The sequence below is a fragment of the Mytilus trossulus genome, chromosome 1, assembly GCF_036588685.1.
Source record: "Mytilus trossulus isolate FHL-02 chromosome 1, PNRI_Mtr1.1.1.hap1, whole genome shotgun sequence".
NCBI lineage: Eukaryota > Metazoa > Mollusca > Bivalvia > Mytilida > Mytilidae > Mytilus > Mytilus trossulus.
In genome coordinates this window covers 21,943,850-21,956,594 of record NC_086373.1, presented here as the reverse complement: position 1 = coordinate 21,956,594, position 12,745 = coordinate 21,943,850, and positions in this window count along the sequence as shown.

Genomic DNA, 12,745 nt, shown 5'->3' with positions numbered 1-12,745 from the left:
TTACTGATGTTTAAAAATGATTTGTTATTGTATCAATCTAATGAGTTAGGTCTTTTTCAACTGATTTTTATGTTTAACTGTGTACTTTAAACATATTATATTTTAAAAAAAATCATGTATATTACATACACATATAAAAACAGTGAAACATTAATACTAAAGGATTCGGACAAACATGTTTAACCCCGCCGCATTTTTGCGCCTGTCCCAAGTCAGGAGCCTCTGGCCTTTGTTAGTCTTGTATTATTTTGATTTTAGTTTCTTGTGTACAATTTGGAAATTAGTATTGCGTTCATAATCACTGAACTAGTATATATTTGTTTAGGGGCCAGCTGAAGGACGCCTCCGGGTGCGGGAATTTCTCGCTACATTGAAGACCTGTTGGTGACCTTCTGCTGTTGTTTTTTTATTTGGTCGGGTTGTTGTCTCTTTGACACATTTCCCATTTCCATTCTCAATTTTTATTCTCTTATATTAATCCGTCTCTCCCCAGTTGTACTGTTACACCATTGTCCCAGGTTAGGGGATATCATGTTTAACCCCGCTACATCCGTAATGTTTGTGTCTGTCTCAAGTAAGATGTCTGTAGTTCAGTGGTTGTCGTTTGTAGCTGTGTTTCATATTGGGTTTTCGTTCATTGCTTTGTACAGAAGTAAGGCTGCTAGTTTTACATTTGTGATTTCAAAGCCTTTTATAGCTGACTAAGCGGTATGGGGTTTGCTTATTATTGAAGGCCGTACGGTGACCTATAACTGTTCCATTTCTGTGTCATTTGGTCTCTTGTAGAGAGTTGTCTCATTGGCAATCATACCACATCCCTTTTTATATTAAGTGACAAATTATATTCCTCTGAGTTATCTTGATTTGAACATTTTCAAATTTGAAAACAACTTTACAGTTAAACAAACGTTTAGCATTGACGTTTCATGGTCCTTCCCAATTAATACTAGTATGTACTTTCTTTTCTAATCTGAAATGAAAATTCCAAGTTGTTTATGATTCTTCTTAAGTAAATTACCTGTTGGACGGATGTCAAGGATTTCAAGGACGCCTGCTCTTCTGTGTCTCCTCGACACGTCTATATATAGATACTATTAAAGATGAGATTGTTAATTGTGTCTCATTACCAAGGTGTTAAGATGGCTTGGTATAACGCTCTATCCGTTTGTGCGTTACTTATGTTATATAACTTTGCAAATGGATTAAAAGCAGACATACATCATATTTTCTCAAATGAGAATTTTGGTGACCTGGAGCACGATTGCATCAACCAAGAATTTCTTTCCAGACTGGATAATCTGTCATGTAAAGATCTATGCTATAACAAAGTTACTCTTCCTGATGGATCCATCGCTCGAAACGGAACATGTTTTGAAAATTTGAAATGTAAAAATCCATTCTACAACTGCTGTCGTGCAATCATAAATTTATTAAAAGTTCCGAATACAGGCACATATATGCCTTTTGCAACTGACTGTGCTTGTCAAATGTGTACAGGTTTTGACACTTCACATCTGCCAAGTATCCAGGATATAATTGAATCAAACTTTGGAGAATAATTCGTGGTGATGAACCAGTACTTCGGTGTATTGTAGACCCCGTATAATCACTAATTAACAAAAAATAAGTCGCATAGCATTCATTATCATTCCAACTGTCTTGTAAAACGACAGATAGCGATTGATTGTGAAATAATACGTCATTATTCACCATTTCAATGTTTGTAAACAGGATTTTGTATTTTATATGTGGATATAATTCTGAGTTTGTTTTATTACATTTGTTCAAGGAATAACAAACAAAAAAATGCCTGAGCTAATTAGGTATTATTTATAACATCTGTATATAAAATATATCATTTTGAATTTTTAGAAAAAAGTATAGAAGATGATTTGCCGTTAAAGATTATGTTTAGTGTATGTTAAGACCAGTTTATTATTATTAAAAGAAAGGGGAAAAAACCCGCTTTTTATTGTACTGAGCGTTAAAACGATATCTTTGTGTAATTAGGTAGCATGTGGGTCTTACTTTAAATCCTTTCAGTACAGCTCTTCTTTAAAAGCATGCAAAGCAAACCTTTGATCATGAGTCAACTTGATTGTCATGTTTGCTTGTATGTTTGCAAACAATAGAAAGGTGGAGTTTCAGGCTGTTTTTATATATACTGGGATTTTATTAGACAATAATAATTGACACGCAATGAAGTTAATGTTTATTGTCTAATCAAATTCTAGTATATAGTATTCAGACTGAAGCAGACTACCACCTCTTGTTTACAGACATCCATACAAACATAGCAAGCAAGTTGATAAAATGTTTGCCTTGCATGCTTTTAAAGAAGAGCTGTATTGCTATTTCAAAATCTATGATTGAGGAAGACATTGTCTTGGAACTTGTGAACTGAATTTAGTCATTGAAAAGGATATATGCAAATCCCGAGAAATTAATGAAATCAATGATTTGTAAGATAAGACTATATTATTACAGATCCTTGATCCAATAGCAAAGGCTACTAGCGTGAAATAATGTAATGTACGTATTCAGTTACATTGGCTCTTTCTTCCTCCGATGTTTTAACGATTTTAAATACAAAGTGTAGAATGCAATTAGTTGAATTCTATTTTTAGACCTCATGAAAATGTTATAAAAATGTGGTTTCTGTTTATTTTTACTAAAACTTCCCAAACTTCAGTTAATGAATATACGATAACGGGCATGGTTGCCAATGAAAAAACTACCAATCAGAGTTCAAATGACAAAGATAAAAGTAATTTTAGGTCACCATAGTAATTACGGTCTTTTACGATGAGCAAAATACATATCGTATAGTGTACCATAATATATTCCGACTTTTAAAAAAAAGTGAAACGATGGAAACATGAAAACGAGAAAACTAACAGCTTAATTTTAAAATAACATTGCCAATGCAAATTACGTAAAACAGATACGACAGACACGAAACAACGAGAACAGTATCAAAAGAACTACCAAAGCACGTAATTTATCTAAAACATACAAAGATTGTTTACACTCCAAAAATAGATAGGTTCACTATTTTGATATATTTCATTGCAAAAATTAATGGTAAGTTCTTTGATGGTAGTAAAGAAACTTGTTAAAAGCAATGAAAGGGTAGTTGTAGAGCACATTCTAAGCGGCCGAGATGAAACAATAGTTTTCTTTTGTTGTTGTTTGGGTAACCAATACATGGTTAGGACCTCCAAATGTTCAGAGCAGGCCTTGAGATATGACTTGGCCATGATCAAAATGTGATATTCGAATATCAACAACATGCATGCATTCTTTTAAAGAAGAATCGAGATTTTTTTATTAGATTTATTTCCTTTACCCCATTTTTTTTCAATACGATAAAAGAGCGTCTTTTGTAACCTGTCGACACATTTTCCATTTTAGATGGAGAACGATATTTTGGTCCTTTTTCAAAATGATTTGTACTTCTCGGTCTTGAACAATATTGAGGGTATATCAGGGTAGCGACACAAAACGTTAACAACAAATCCAGAGGACAGAAACAGGGTATATCAGGGTAGCAACACAATACGTTAACTACAAAACCAGAGGACAAAAACAAAAGACAGTGTATATCAGGGTAGCGACACAATACGTTAACAACAAACCCAGAGTACAAAAGACAGTGTATATCAGGGTAGCAACACAATACGTAAACTACAAACCCAGAGGACAAAAGACAGTGTTTATCAGGATAGCGACACAAACGTTAACAACAAATCCAGTGGACAAAAACAGGGTATATCAGGGTAGCAACACAATACGTTAACTATACAAACCCAGAGGACAAAAACAGGGTATATCAGGGTAGCAACACAATACGTTAACTATACAAACCCAGAGGACAAAAACAGGGTATATCAGGTTAGCAACACGATACGTTAACTAAAAAAACAAAGGGCAAAAACAAAAGACAGGGTATATCAGGTTAGCAACACAATACGTTAACTACAAACACAGAGGACAAAAACAAAAGACAGGGTATATCAGGGTAGCGACAAAAAACGTTAACTACAAAACCAGAAGACAAAAACAAAAGCCAGGGTATATCAGGGTAGCAACACAATACGTTAACAAAAAACAAAAGGATACTTAATTTAATAGATATTAACAAGTCACCATATTAGTTTCATCATAAACTGCTGAAAACATATTTTATTTATTATTAAACTGGATAAGAGCCTCATCTTTTATAAGGATAAGACTGCATAACACCAAACATATGAAATCTGAAATTTATACAAATCAAAAGGCATTTTACATCAATAGATAAAAAATTCATAACACGGATACGTAAAAACTGAAAATTAAAAAAAACGAAAGGGATCAACGGTCAAGAGATATAAACAATCATTCATCAAAGGTTCATTAAATTTCATGGAAGCATTTTTGAGTAATTGTCCAAAAACTGAAAAATCCACCTTTTTGAGGATAAAACTTCATAACATGGAAACGAAAAATCCGAAATTTATAAAAATCGAAAGGGCGCTTACGTCAATAGATATAAACAATTCAACAAAGTTTCATAATCAAAGAGCTGAATAGCTCTGAGGGGAAAGACGGCCCTTGTTTCTATTTAATTATGTTTTTGGAAGGGGGGTATCTTTTGATAGTTTTCATATGAAGAATGAAAAAGAGAACAGCTAGAACATGTAGAAAGGTTGACAATATTGAAATCAATTGTTGTTTATGTAATTTCATTTCCTTAGTTTAGGATTCAATTTGGACCAATGGAAGAGATTTGCATTTTCTAAATCTAAACATTTGATTAAAGTTGATAGCTAATTATCTAAAACTCAACTGAATTCTGTCATTTCACAACAACTACAATATTTTTTTGAAATCTTGATTGTGTACCACTGAACTGCAGGCTAGGGCCATTTTCCATTTTTTGTGACAGTACTCTTGGATTTTTAAGTTTTTTCTTTAGAAAGTGTGGACTGAAAAATCTATTCAGTTTTAAATTTCCATTGTTAAAATTCCGAGTTACAACTCTCATCACAGGGAAACAGGTACTAATAAAAAAAACATTACGAGTGATGTAAACTGTGTGAAGCTTGTTTCCAAATCTTAATTTTGAAATATTTGTAAATGAATAAATATGTTTAAACTACAAAATGCAAATTTTTATTATTTTGTTTTTTACCATTACAATGATTATGTAGGTACACAAACATTTAGTTTTAAAAGAAGACTATTTATCCAATGAAATGTCACATTTGAAGTGTTTAAAAACATTAACTTTTATTTTAGTGGATAATTACTCATCAATTGAGGTGCTCCTGAATTGGAGGAAGATTCTCAGAATTTTTACAGAAAAAAGTGGTCTCATTGATTAGCGACAAGAAGAATTTTAGCGACAAGAAGCGACAAGAAGAATATTTTTGTCTTGTTGCTAAATAGTCTTCTTGACGCTTCTTGTCGCGTCTTGGCGCTTTTTGTCTCTAATTAGTGAGACCCGAAAAAATTAATAAAATCGTTTCTTTCCCCTGTCTCATGTAACCCCACGATCTTTGTTTATTTTGAAAGTTATTGACCTACAAATTAAAGTATTGCATGTTGATGTTTAAATCATCTACAGTAAACAATATTATGTTTAGATTTAACAAATACAAATTTGTTATTAGTGCACGATCTCTAAGAATGATTTAATAATAATAATAATAATAATAATAATAATAATAAAATAATAATACCAGTGAACTGGTGAAGGATATCCCTGCTTCTTCCAAGAATGACGTCACTATAAAATACAATGTAGGTTGGATATATTTAGAATATCTCGTCATACTTATTTATCCGGATTGTAAAATAAACGTAAATGGTGTAAAGGAGAGTTCAAGATACGATAATTTCGTGAGAAACAGAAGGAAAATGTGTAAAAAAGTGTTTAAAGTCAAACTATTCATTTCTGAGTCTCCTTCTCTTCAATCTAAGTAAGATTTGTTGGGGGGCTTTCCACACTATAACATATATAAAAACAAAATGAATGATGTGAGGGAGTGTCACTCTGGTCAACCCCATAGGGGATTGACGGCTCGAAGCCGTCTTTCCCCAAAAATTGGTGGAAGCGTATTTTTTAAAGTAATTGTCCGAAGTGTGGACGACGGATGGATAGACAGACTTACAACGGTATACCTTAATACGTCCCGTCTTAGACGGGCGTATAATAATTGGGCACAAAAATTGGGCGAAATCATGCATCTTTATATGGCAATTATCTTATTTACCGAAAAGGAATTTAGGTTCACGATTGCATTTCTTTTTTTTTTTTTTTTTAAAGAAAGCAACTTGTCTAATCCATGTACATGTAACAGACCAGGTCCTATGATAAGATCATAAAAAATGGAAAGATTTGTCTTTACCAAGGGGTATTTTTTGTTCCGTTACTGAGAACATATTTGCCCTTTAAGAATCCATGCATAGGAGAAAGGATAAGGTCCAGTCAGAACCCTTTTTGACTCCAAAATATAGCAGTTTTACAAAATTGTTAAAATGTAAACTTTTAGCTATTTATTAGAAAGTAGAATGCTTCTACTACATAAATATGAGCTGTTTTTGACAATACAATGCACATATATCGGGTACTAGAATGCTGAATTACTGAAATCTTCACAATTTTCGCATTTGACTGGTTCTTTCTTAAATGGAAGTGGCCGCATTAGTGTGCATTCTTAATATTTAAATGTAAGTTGTATTTGATGATAATACATCACATTGATAGTTGAAACGAATGCAGCCACATTCATATTTGACAAAAACAATCTGAAAAGTGACATATTATGGCATATTTGATAAATTTTTCATATCTAAGCTTGAATTTGAGCGTCTTTAATGACTAATTCAGTTCAAATCTATCACATAAACTAATTGAATCGACTGAAGTAGACACTTTAATACGTGTTTAGAATCTAAAATCTTTCATCAGATGAACTAGTGAGGCCAAAATCGGCTCTTACCGGACCTACTCCTTTTACCCTAATAGGATAAATGTTGACTCGTGTGAGAAAAAAACGGTAGTTTGTTTCAGATATTTTTCTTCTTTTTTATCAGTTATAGTAATATCATCACTTATTGGCAATTTCATTCTTTTGTTCTCGAATACATATCACACATTGAAACTTGGTGTTCAATGTATCTTGTGACTTTGTGTTATGTGTGCTGGCTGGAAACTACAAAGACAATGACCAATACGAATAATATGCACCGTCTTTGACTCAGGAGACTTACTCTCGATATGATATATAATTTGGTAGTTCAGCAAGGATTACAATTGAATTTGTTAAAGTTGGAAGTGGTCAGTGTAATACTTCAATTATAATGATAAAACAATTTATATAACAAAACAAATATTTAATTTACCTGAATAAACTTTACACATATTTCTTTAAATTAGTGACAAATACAACAAACGGATTACATATAAATAAGCTCATCGATAATAATTAACTATAGAACATGCAGACTTATTATATACATATTTTTTTTAATTCATTTCTACGGAAGCGTATTAGCGCCACACATTTTTATTTTTATTTTTCTTCCTATGTTTGCGTTATAACGCAAACTATGTTTGCGTTATAACGCAAACCTTTGCGTTATAACGCAAACATTTGTTTTATGGTCCGCTAAAGTCAAAATAACAACTAACACATATTATGATGATGCAGGCCACAGATGTGACGGGTTATGTTTTAAATCAATCATATCAAAAGATACATGTATAAAATTTGCATACACTAGTGTAACATCTCAACTTTTGGGAGCAGATACCGCCATACCCCTCTTAATGTCCTCATTAGATTCAACCATTAACAATCCTCTTTACAAGGAGGAAGAAGGGGAAGGGGGAGGGGATAAAAATATATATGAAATTGAATGTCACCAAATTTCTGTACTTGTTTCTCCTTCGGCAGCAATTTGGAAAAGAGGCTGTATATTCAAACATGTGCTTGTAGCAGCGCCCCCTTTCAATTAAAGAATTCCAAAGAGTTTCAAGACAGATAATAACATATGTACCTACTTAACTATTTTACATATTTCTAAAAATTTAAGAACATGATAACACAAGACTGAATACAATAAAAGTTTACAGTCTTTATTTGTGCCATAAAGTCACCTATGCTGCACATAAGTGTATTTATGGTCCGCTAAAGTCAAAATAACAACTAACACATATTATGATGATGCAGGCCACAGATGTGACGGTTTATGTTTTAAATCAATCATATCAAAAGATACATGTATAAAATTTGCATACACTACAATTATAAGTACCAATTATGAATTTAATATACAATACTTTCATTACAGTCTGAACCAATGAGCATATTATGTCGTAATAAAAAGACAAATGTCATCAATTATTGAAATTGAATTTTTTGAAAAGTCAATTAATTTAGAGTTATCTCCCCTTGACTATAAATTTGTTAATAATAGTGTAACATCTCAACTTTTGGGAGCAGATACCGCCATGACGTATGAAGCTCTTATTGAGCTGAATACGCTGCCCTAAAGAAAACCTGCATCATCTATCATTCTACATATGCAAAAGATAAAACTTACTACTCTATATACAGGCATTGAATCACACGAATGCCTTATCCTAATAAAAGACACAATTTACAGACATTGTGTCCTATCAATGCATCTACTGATACAATTCAAAAAAACAATTTAACTAAAAAGACACAATTTACAGACACTGTGTTATAACAATGTATCACTTGATACAAACTAAATTATACTTAAAAGACACAACAGAAATAATGGACCTGTTGTATTATTTCTCAAATTTAAGTAGTTTGTAAGTGCTGTTACTGCACAAATATTGTCATTTTTATTCTTAGCTATTTCTAAATGGAATTGTTTTCCATTTGAATGTTTGAAGTCCATGAAAGTGATGACTGCTTTCTTGTGTAAAACAACAGCTTGACTTACACTAATAACGTGATTGTAATTATTGTTGTTGACTGTCATCTCACCGATTCTTAAAAGAGCATGGTATGCTAAGGTGAACATTACTTTGAATAGGAGTTGATCATACTTATTAGATATTGTCTGTTTCAATGCATCTACTAATCGATTAAAAATCGTACTAGTGATTGGAAGTCTCATATCTTGATTTTTTCCCTTGTGCACTGATTTCAGTACCTTATCCATAATGAATGAATCCGTTGGATCAGGCCAATTATTAATTTTGTGTGTAAAACCAATAGCTGAGATGTATGTTGAGATAGAACTTGCAGCAAGTTCTTTGGATTTCAAATGGGCTATAAATAGTATGAGATCTGCACTAGTAAGTGGTAACTGAAATCTAATGCCATATTCTTCAGCAAAAATCTTATAGTGTATAAATGCTCTTCCATAAGTTTTTTGTGAGGAGTCGGATAAAATGTTGTTAAAAATTTGATTCAAGGGTTCCTGTAGCTTGGCAAATCTGGTAGATTTGGAACTGATTTGGGAACAGTGTCTGTCCATGGTGCTAACCGATGAAATTTCTGTACCTGTTGACGAGAAAGTGCATCTGCCAATACATTTTTTGAACCATATATGTGTTTTGCCTTAAAGTTCACATTGTTTCTTAAGCAGTGTAGAACTAGTCTCCTTATAAGAAACATGATTAACGCATCTTTAGATGTTTGTTTATTGATTACGGACACTAAAGCTATATTGTCTGTATGAAAATATATGCATTGGTTTTTAATTTGGTGTCCCCATATTTCGACTGCCAAGACTATGGGATATAGTTCTAAAAAGGCAATATTTTGCTTTTGCCATTTTGTGTCCCATTTGCCTAAGAACCACTGTGCACCAAACAAAGCACCATAACCTAATGTACCGGAGGCATCTGTAAACAAATGTAGTTGATCAGATGTTAACCAACGATCTGATAAAATCAATGACTTCCCGTTAAAATTCCTTAAAAAATTTTGCCATGTATTTAGATCTTGCTGCACCGATTTTGTCATTCGTATTCTATGGAAGGATTTTTTTACCCCTATTGTTAAGTCTATAAGTCTTCTGAGGAATGCCCTTCCTGGGATGACAACTGCACAAGCAAAGTTGAGTGTACCAATGATAGAATGGAGGTGGCTGTATATATTAAAATTTATCACCTTTGTAGTCATTGCAAAGTAAAATGCTTGAATAATTAGATCATATCAATGACTAATAATGAGCAGAATAATATAAGAAGGTGTGGTATGAGTGCCAATTAGAAAACTCCCCATATAAGTCACTATTCGTAAAAGTAAACCATCATAGGCCGAATTACGGTCTTCAACACGGAGCATTGGCTCACACAAAACAACAAACTATAAAGGTCCCCAAAAACGATATCCATGTTACTACTAGTATATATATTACAAAGAAAATTGAGTAAATTGAGGTTTATTATATTTAAGAAAAAAATCATTCATGTTCTATTTATTTACTTTTTTACTGAGAGGTTTTTAATAAAACGACAAGATTACTTCATTTTATTCTTCGCAATCTGCTTATATAACCTCTTTAAAATATATTCTTTTTATCACATATCATTTATTTTTTTACGTCATACTTAATTTTGTCCTTTGTTTTTTTAAAAGATATGGTGTTGTTTTTTTTTAATTGATTATTTTAAATTTTTTTATGATGTGATTATCCGGATAATTTTAAACATTTTTAACATTTTACTATGTTTTTCAATTTGTATTTGTTAAATAGATATATATTTGTATATAAAAAGTAAAATCACAAAAATACTGAACTCAGAGGAAAATCAATTTGGAAAGTCCATAATCGCATGGCAAAATCAAAAAACAAAACGCATCAAAAACGAATGGACAAGAACTGTCATATATCTGACTTGGTACAGGCATTTTCAAATGTAGAAAATGGTGGATTAAACCTGGTTCTATAGCGCTAACCCTCTCACTTTAATAACAGTCTCATCAAATTCCGCTACATTTACATGATGCGTTAAATAAACAGCCACAATTAATAAAATATTCAAAATATGGGTACATCAGTCATCATCGTATAACAATTTTAAAAGGAACAATTTAACAGGACACAAAAACATCTACTATTTTGACCTGAGTGTCTGACGTCAGAAAAATTATATGCGTCACATAAATTTGTCGTTTAATGTGCATACAAACAATTTTAAAATTTACATAGGCAATGTACGCATACAGGGTTAAAAAATCAAAAGCACGCAAGAATAAATTACAGAAATAGACCGAGATTCAAACCAGTCCAAAAGTTATACATAGAACCTATGAGAATCCAAAACTTTTAAAGTGTCTCATAAGCCTTTCTAGGCTGGATATTTGTCTGATTTTATTATTGTGCAATGCACATTATATAATCTGTATAAAAATCTGTAGACAAGTATGTGACACTTTAATAAAATTAATAAATTATTATTATGTCACCCGATCGACAATGTCGGGTGACATAAACAAATGTGAAAAAATCCAGTTTTTGGTTTTAATGAATTATTTGGATATGCTTAAACTCAGAATAATTATATTTTGATACAATGTAGGTGCCCAATATATACTGGTTTTGGAGGATTTTGGCAATCATTGGAACTACTATGTTGCCATGGAAACTACACCAAAAATTAAAAAAAATATGGAAATGGTTCAAATTTTTTAAAACTTTACAGTAATGATGAGCAACATTGGTAGATGTGGAATTTGGCGTTAGAATTTCAAAAATGTCTGCCGTTACCATGGAAACAATGCAAAACAGGTCAAAATGGTTTTAAAACCTTAAAGTGCCATTTACTTTCTTAAAATAATAGGTCAAATTGATCGAAACTTTGATGGTATGGTCCCTCCCATGTACCAATGTGGTATATGCCATTAACTTTTGGGAATGGACTCTGTTGCCATAGGAACCAATCAAAATGTCAAAAATTTCAAAAATTTCAAAATGCTCCAAAATTAATGAAACTTAATAGGATTGTTGACTGCATGAGACTTTTGAAACTAAAATTTCCAAAAAAGCCACCGTTGCCATGGAAACTGCAAAAATGTCAAATATTTTCAAATGCTCCAAACTTAATGAAACTGAACATTATTGTAAACTGGCATGTATAGAATAGACTTTCGAATTTGAAACAATCAAAATGGCTGCCGTTACCATGGAAACAGCAAAAATGTCATGTTTTTTAAATGATCTAAATGTACTGAAAATTAACAGAAAAATGTATAGCCATGCAAATTGTATTGAATTGAATTGAATTGCAAATATGTGCATTCACTGTTAAAAGTTTTTGAAATGGCTGCCGGTTAGTGGCAATGGGGGGAAGGGTGACATCCGCTATTGCTTGCAATATCAATTCTAGTTATTATTATTGTTATCATATAAATAATTTAACCTAAAATGTACAATGTAACCTATGGGAATTAAATGCAACAAGATTATAAATCTCAATAACCGAAAATTATACCATAGCTCTCTACGGTATATTTTTTTTACAATTATACCATGGTTTTGTTGTATATGGTCTCAGATAAAAAAAAAAAAAAAAGAGAGGAAGATCTTGCCGTGGCCTCTTGTAATTTTTTTACACCGGAACAACAGAGTCAGTGTGGGGCCACTAAGCTAAACTGCCCGCTTTGTACCAGCCGATATAAAACATGAATGCCTAGGGTGGGAATCGAATCCACATACACCAACTCCGTCGTCCTACATATATTTTTAAATAAATAAAAACTCG